Raw genomic sequence first — 7,386 nt, forward strand, 5'->3', positions numbered from 1 at the left:
ATGAGCCACCAGGCAGGATGACTGCATAGGGACTGTTGGATGAAAAAACAGTGACAGGGAACTGAGCAACTGAGATGACAGACTTGGCAGGCAGGCAGGCAGGCAGACAGGCAGGCAGGCAGGCAGGCAGGCAGGCAGACAGACAGACAGACAGACAGACAGACAGACAGACAGACAGGCATTTTATGACAACCGCCTTATTGTTGCAATTATACAAAAACGTGTGAATTATTTTGTATCTATATCTCGACTCATGTGTCCACCCATTTCACAATACAGTGGCACATTCTATACCCTAAAAATGTTGTGGGTTCAATAACTTTAAACCTGCCATTTGGTCATGCATTTCACAAAATCACATGTTTAAAAATTGTGAAAATAGCAGATTGACAAGCTCACAGCACGTCCACGTACATTGGTGTGCCACATGGGCACACACAGTTTGTAAACCACTGAGTTTAAGCCTCAGGGATCTTCAACGTTTTTAAAGGTCAAGGACCCCTTACCTGACAGAGAGATGAAGCAGGGACCCCCACATATTGTATAAAATTGTGTTGCAGATTAAACTTTGTTAAAGATTTCATAGATAGCTTGAGCTTCATAGACTTGTTTGACAGCACTGTCATCAGTGTTGTGTTGGATTCATGTTAATGTGTATTTTCAGACATTTAACAACTTAAACCGTCAATACTTAGTAAACTTGAACTCTCACTCTGTGCTTGGTCTGCTCTTTCTCCCCTCTACACCAAACCTCTTTGCCAAAAATTGCTGATCTGCAAGACATTGTGAGCTTGTAGATCTGCTATGTTTGGCTAAAGTTCCCCACAGAATACCGATGCTAACGTTCATGTGGTTAATGTAAAAAACTCTGAGGATCCCCTGTTGAAGACCCCTGTTCTATAGTTACTGTAGACACTACATGAAGGTCCATGTCATTACTGTAAGCAAGGCGAGGTTACCAGTCACATTCATGGATGTGTTGTCCACTAGATGGCGCCGTCTCCTTAGCAGAAATGCACTGTTGTTTTTGGCCACCATAAAACCTCTCAACTTTATTCAATTTACTCACATTTACATGTGATTTACTGGGAACCTGACTATAAACACAAAACTAGCCTTTATGGATCCTTCAGAACTGTTCCCCTGCAATATTGAGAAGAAATGGAGGCATAAGATTTACAATTTTACAATTGAGGCATTTAGCAGACACTCTTAATCCAGAGCGATTTACAGTAAACAAGGACAACACAAGGTAATACACCAAATGCATAGAAATAGTAATCTAGGATCATAGGTAAACCAAGAAAATATCATCAGTCTAAAACAGTATGATATTTAAAAAAAAAACAATAATCTGTACTTTGAAAATATACACATTATAGGATGCCAGGTCTACAAATGAACCTGGCATTTGTCTACACATAACATGCTATCTAAATTACATTTTAGCCTTTGCATAAGCCTGCAAGGTCAAGGCCAGGACAAATGCTACAGTAAATGTTATGGGCTAAGGTGGAGTCTGAAGAGGTGAGTCTTCAGACTATGGTGGAGATGTTGTTGTTTTGTTCAGTGGTGGAATAAGTACTCAGATATTTATAGTTACAAGTAAAAGGCCTGTGTTAAAAATGTTACTTAAATAAAAGTACAAAAGTATTGGCATCACAATATACTTAAAGTACCAATTAAGTAATAGTATTAAAATATTTGAAAATAGCAGATCTATAAGCTCACAACTCGTCATGAGGCGACGCGTTGTGAGCTTGCAGATCAGTTATTTTCAAATAGCCTGTGTATAAAATAGGGCTAAAGTGGTTAGTGTATGTTTTACTCCACTACAATTAAATTATTATATTATAAAAGTACAACATTTGCCTCTGAGATGTTGTGGAGTTGAAGTAAAATTATTGAAAATTGGAAATGCTCCAGTAAAGTAAAAATACCTCAAAATTGTACTTACTGTAAGTACAGTACTTGAGTAAATGTACTTAGTTACTTTACACCACTGCTGATCACTTTCATAATGCAGTGGTAGCCAGCTCATCATGGATGAAGTTCAACATCTTCATGTAATGTATTTAATACACCAGCAGATGGCAGCAGGAACACACAGACCACAGACACTTTCACAGAGTGCAACTTGAATATTATGTCTGGAAATTCTGATTTATAAGCGGTTATTCTGAAAAGTAAAACTCTTGAGCAAAAGAATAGTATCAGTACTGATGACCTACATGTATACTCATCACATAAGCAACTGTCAGTGAGGGGAAACCCATTTGGTTATTACCAGCGGCTCTCATCATGGTGTGTAGTAAAAAAATAAAATAGAATTACACCATTTTGCCTATAAAAACATGCTCAAAATTGGGATGGCAGGTTGAAAAATGAATGGTATATAAATTGGGCCACTGGGCTGTAAGGCCTACAGTATTTAAACAGGGCTACACTGTGTACCAACTCAATGCAGACACTATGATGTGTTCTGTACCTTTTCTTGTCTTCTTGTGCCTGGCAGTGCTGGAAAAAGTACTCAATTGCTTTACTTAGTATCAAAGTATCAAAGTATCAATACTGCAATGTAGAAATACTCTGTTACAAGTAAAAGTCCGGAATTCAAAATTGACTTGAGTAAAAGTACAAAAGTATTGGCATCAAAATGTCCTTAAAGTACCAAAAGTACTCATGCTGCAGAATGTCCCATTTCAAGTTTTCAAATGTATACACATCTTTAGAAAATAGCAGATCTACAAGCTCACAATGCATTGTGAGCTTTTAGATCTGCTATTTTCAAATGGCCGAAATGTATACAATTTCAATTCATACAGTATACAGAGCTAAAGTGATTAATGGTTAGGTTTTGTAATAATAATCAAAATCTACAAAGTAACTAGTAACTAAAGTTTTCAAATAAATGTAGTGGAGTAAAAGTACAATATTTTGATCCGAGAAGGTATTGGAGATTGGAAATACTCAAGTAAAGTACAAATACCTCAAAATTGCACTTACTGTAAGTACAGCTCTTAAGTAAATATACTTAGTTACTTTACACCCCTGCCTGGTATGTTGAATGTCAACGCACTCCAGTCCATGTGGTTTGCAGCTGAGGGGAGACATCATGTCTCCCCGTCGCCCCATCCGGTCCCTGCACCCCCGTGGACGCACGCAGAGGGGTGAGTTATATCAAACGGAGCGCCAACCTGACTGATGGAATTTTAATTGGTCTCGTTTAATTTCAGTCATCCCATCCAGACCCTGAGTGTACTTTCCATCCTCTCACACATCCTCTTTTCGTTACGGCGCTCTTCGGATTGCCTCACACTCAGCGATGCGGCGATGGTGGTGGTGGTGGTGGTGTTACTGTATGTCGATCCCTGCGATTAAAACCTTGTGCAAACGTGACATCAGTAACGTGAAGGTGATACCCTTGTTGCTGGTGATATCATAGCAACATCTTGATCCTTACAATCATCTATTTTGAGAGTTTATCACCTCTTTGATCCGTAACAATACCACAATATAAAAATACTCTGTTATAGTAAAAGGCCTGTGTTCAAAATGTTACTTGAGTAAAAGTACAAAAGTGTTGGCATCAAAATACACGTAAAGTACCAAAAGTAAAAGTACAAAAATATTTGAAAATAGCAGATCTCCCCGTCACCCCATCGGTCCCTGCACCCGGTCCCTGCGATTAAAACCTTGCGTAACGTGACATCTGTAACGTGAAGGTGATACCCTTGTTGCTGGTGATATCATAGCAACATCTTGATCCTTACAATCATCTATTTGAAGAGTTTATCACCTCTTTGATCCGGGCTATTGCTATAGATCCTGTGGATTTGTAGACTGACACACAGTTTTATAGAGGGAACCATTTTAACCACTTAAACATAATATAGGCTATACTCAGTTGAGTGAGTGTGTCTCTGTGTGTCTGTCTGTGTGTGTCTGTGTGTGTCTGTCTCTCCGGAGCCATGTACATATTTAACTTATTATTATAATAGAAGTCACTGGGGATGTGATCACGCTGAAACCTTGTCTCATGGCAATCCGCCCATTGGATTTTGAGATACAATATTGTGTGCAAGACAAGTGGACATTGTGGCCTAAGGGTGGCTCTAAGGAATGGCCATGGGGTCACCAAAATCAGTAGGGTTGCTGCTGCAATCTGCCTGTTAGATTACAAGATATCTTGTATGCAAATTAGACATTTTGGGCTGTGGTAAAAGGATATACGGTCACTCGAATGGTTAGGGTTCATCCTCCGGGGAGCATGAATATGCTTGGCTTAGTTTCATGGCAATCCATTTTTAAATATCTTGTGCACAAGTCAAAATCTTTGCTGCAGGGTTTTGTTAAAGGACAGGTCATGGGGTAATTTAAATCAGTATGGTTCATCCCAGTTCAAAACGCTTGATTTGAATTTTGAGTGTTAAAGATATTATTTGATTAATCAAACTTATATTTCTTATTGACATTATGTTTCAATGTTGTTTTGGGGTTTTCAACTTCCCAAAATCCAAATCTGGTCCACTCAGATATAGGTATTCAAAGTTTTAAACTCTTGGGCCCTGGAGCTTGAAGGTATACAGCAAATGCCATAGCAATACAGCCAGTAGATCCAAGTGTTGGACAGACAGATAGACCAAGCTACATTGCCATCCTGCGCTCCCACCAGCAGCGACAACTATAAGTGACAAAGTGGCTGGCAGTCATTCATAGTATCATATTATAATAGTTCAACTTTATGCAGATGAGCAGTGCCAGTCGAGTCGAGCGAAGGCCAATCAGAGGGCATGTGTTCACCTATTAGAACCCTGAAGATGGCTGTGTAGTCTGTCCGAAACATTGTTAATTTTTCTGTCTCTGTCTACAATAAAATTTGCATCGGCAGCTACGAGTGTGCGGCTATCGGACTCTCTCTTTTCCCGGTGTTTCACCCAGGTGGGCGTGGTTTTGAGGTTAGGTTTAGGTATAGTTTCTGTGAGGTTAAGGTTAGGGTTAGGCATAGTGTTTGTGAGGTTAAGGTTAGGGTTAGGCATAGTGTTTGTGAGGTTAAGGTTAGGGTTAGGCATAGTGTTTGTGAGGTTAAGGTTAGGGTTAGGCATAGTGTTTGTGAGGTTAAGATTAGGGTTAGGCATAGTGTTTTTGAGGTTAGGGTTAGGGTTAAGGTCAGGTTTAGGCATATTTTATGTGAGGTTAAAGGTTAGGGTTTGCATATAACCACACCCACCTGGTGAAGCACCAAAGAAAGAGGGAGTCCTGCTCTATACTCTTTTATTATTTACCTACGGTATTAGAACCACCAGAGACAAACGCCGACTGTCTGCATGTCTCCTACCCGCCTGTGGAGCTGTCCTGTCAGGCACAGCTGCTAGCCTGAGCCACCTGGAGCTCCCACTGGACCACAACTCACCTATTAATGGCGATATATAAATATGCCTGCCTGTAAGAAAATCCAAACACAACACCACAATGAATATATACCGTAGCAAAGATGATGTAAATGTAACATAACTTATTATGACATGTAGAAGTTACAGGACTGCAGTGGTGAAAATATTATGACAGGAAAAGTCTCTTAATCCACAAAGTGTTTCGTCAGCACAAAATGTTTATTTTGGTTATTTCATATACTGTAAGGGCACCGTAACTGAACATAATGTATGTTTACATATGGCGTCAACATGTAACACACTTGTACGTTGACAGTGAGGCCTTGTAAAAATGATGGACTCCCCTATCATGCATGGAAGCTCACAAATGTTGTTGTTGTTGTTATTATATAGGTCAGTGGTTCCCAACTTTTTCAGGCTGTGACCCCCCAAAATGATCATATTTGAACTGGGGAGCCCTCCAAAATAATCATATTTGAACGGGGGACCCCCACCCTGACATACTTGGAATTGTAGGAGTTGAGGCATTACATTTAGTTTGACTCAGTTCCACAGATTGCGGGGCGTTGCAAGGCGTTGTGAGCTTGTAGATCTTTCACAATTTTGGCCTCTTTCTTATATTATTTGACAATTTGGATTTTCTTTTGATTATTAAATAGGTACTAAAGGTCCTTAAATTGTCACTTCACTGTCATTTGGGGACCCTGAAACCAAGCTATCCAGGATCCTGGTGAATCATGACCATAAAACATTTGATTCCGTGTCAAAAAAGATTCGAATATTTAATTATATTATATATTTGATAAATACCCTTTTTTATGGGCTTTTTATCTGTGGAACCACAAATTGGCCGCCACTGCTATGCCCTATAAGTGATGTAGAGGTGGCTGACCAGCACCTACAGCAACTCTATCACTGAAGGCCTACGCAGGCAGCAGTGGCTCAGGATGCCTTTTGGGAATTGAAAGGTTCACGGTTCAATCCCCAGCTCCTCCTGGCTGCATGTCGAAGTGTCCTTGAGCAAAACATTGAACCCCTAACAGCTCCCGATGAGCAGGTCGGTGCCTTGCATAGTTGCCACCACAATCGGTGTATGTGTGTGTGTGTTGTGTGTGTTGTGTGTGTCGTGCGTGCGCGCGTGCATGCGTGCGTGCGTGCGTGCGTGTGCATGTAAACAAAGCGTTCTCAAATAGAAACTAATCAAATTAATTTTCTTCAATTTGATTTCCAAATTCCTTTTTATTCATTCTTTCTTTAAAAAATGTAATAATTATATATATATATAGGTCAAAATATTGGCTGGAACAGGACTCTCCACAATTGGATCGACATCGGACCCAAAAGTCTGGCATCGCTCAGGCTCTACTGTAGATGCCACTGAGACAACAGATCCATAACAGTCATATTACTACCCAGTCGGTCACAGACAGGCCAGACGCATGCCTTAGTCGGGTCTGGAAGAGAGAGCAGCAGAGTGACACGGAGGAACTCCCTCTCCAATATGAGACCATGAGGTCTCTCTCTGAAACCACATCATGGAGACATAACTGGGTCATAATAACCCATTTGGTGACTGAGTTTCATAACTGTCTGGACTCTCCGCAATGCCAGTCAAGCTCGCCTCTGAAGCAAATACGAGACAAGGACGTAACTTTTGGTTCATGAGATGGTATGTAATGGCTTCCAGGGGCAATTTTCCACCTTCAGGGTCTGGGGGCCCTCACTCACAAGTACACACATGCACGCGCACACATGCACGCGCGCACGCGCGCACACACACACACACACACACACACACACACGCACACGCACACGCACACACAGAGAGAGAGTTCTAATGTGTCCTGACAGAGGAGCTATCCAGAGCCCAACTAATGCAAAAATGGGAAATCTCATTTGCGTGGAGAGGTGGAGGCCTCCCTTCACTCTCGTACCCTGGCATGGTCTTTCTGGGAAGTGTGGAAAGCCGACGCATTGAGTCACCCGAGACGTT

This window comes from Gymnoscopelus microlampas (genome assembly GCF_963454915.1).
Source record: "Gymnoscopelus microlampas genome assembly, chromosome: 3".
NCBI classification, from domain to species: Eukaryota; Metazoa; Chordata; class Actinopteri; order Myctophiformes; family Myctophidae; genus Gymnoscopelus; species Gymnoscopelus microlampas.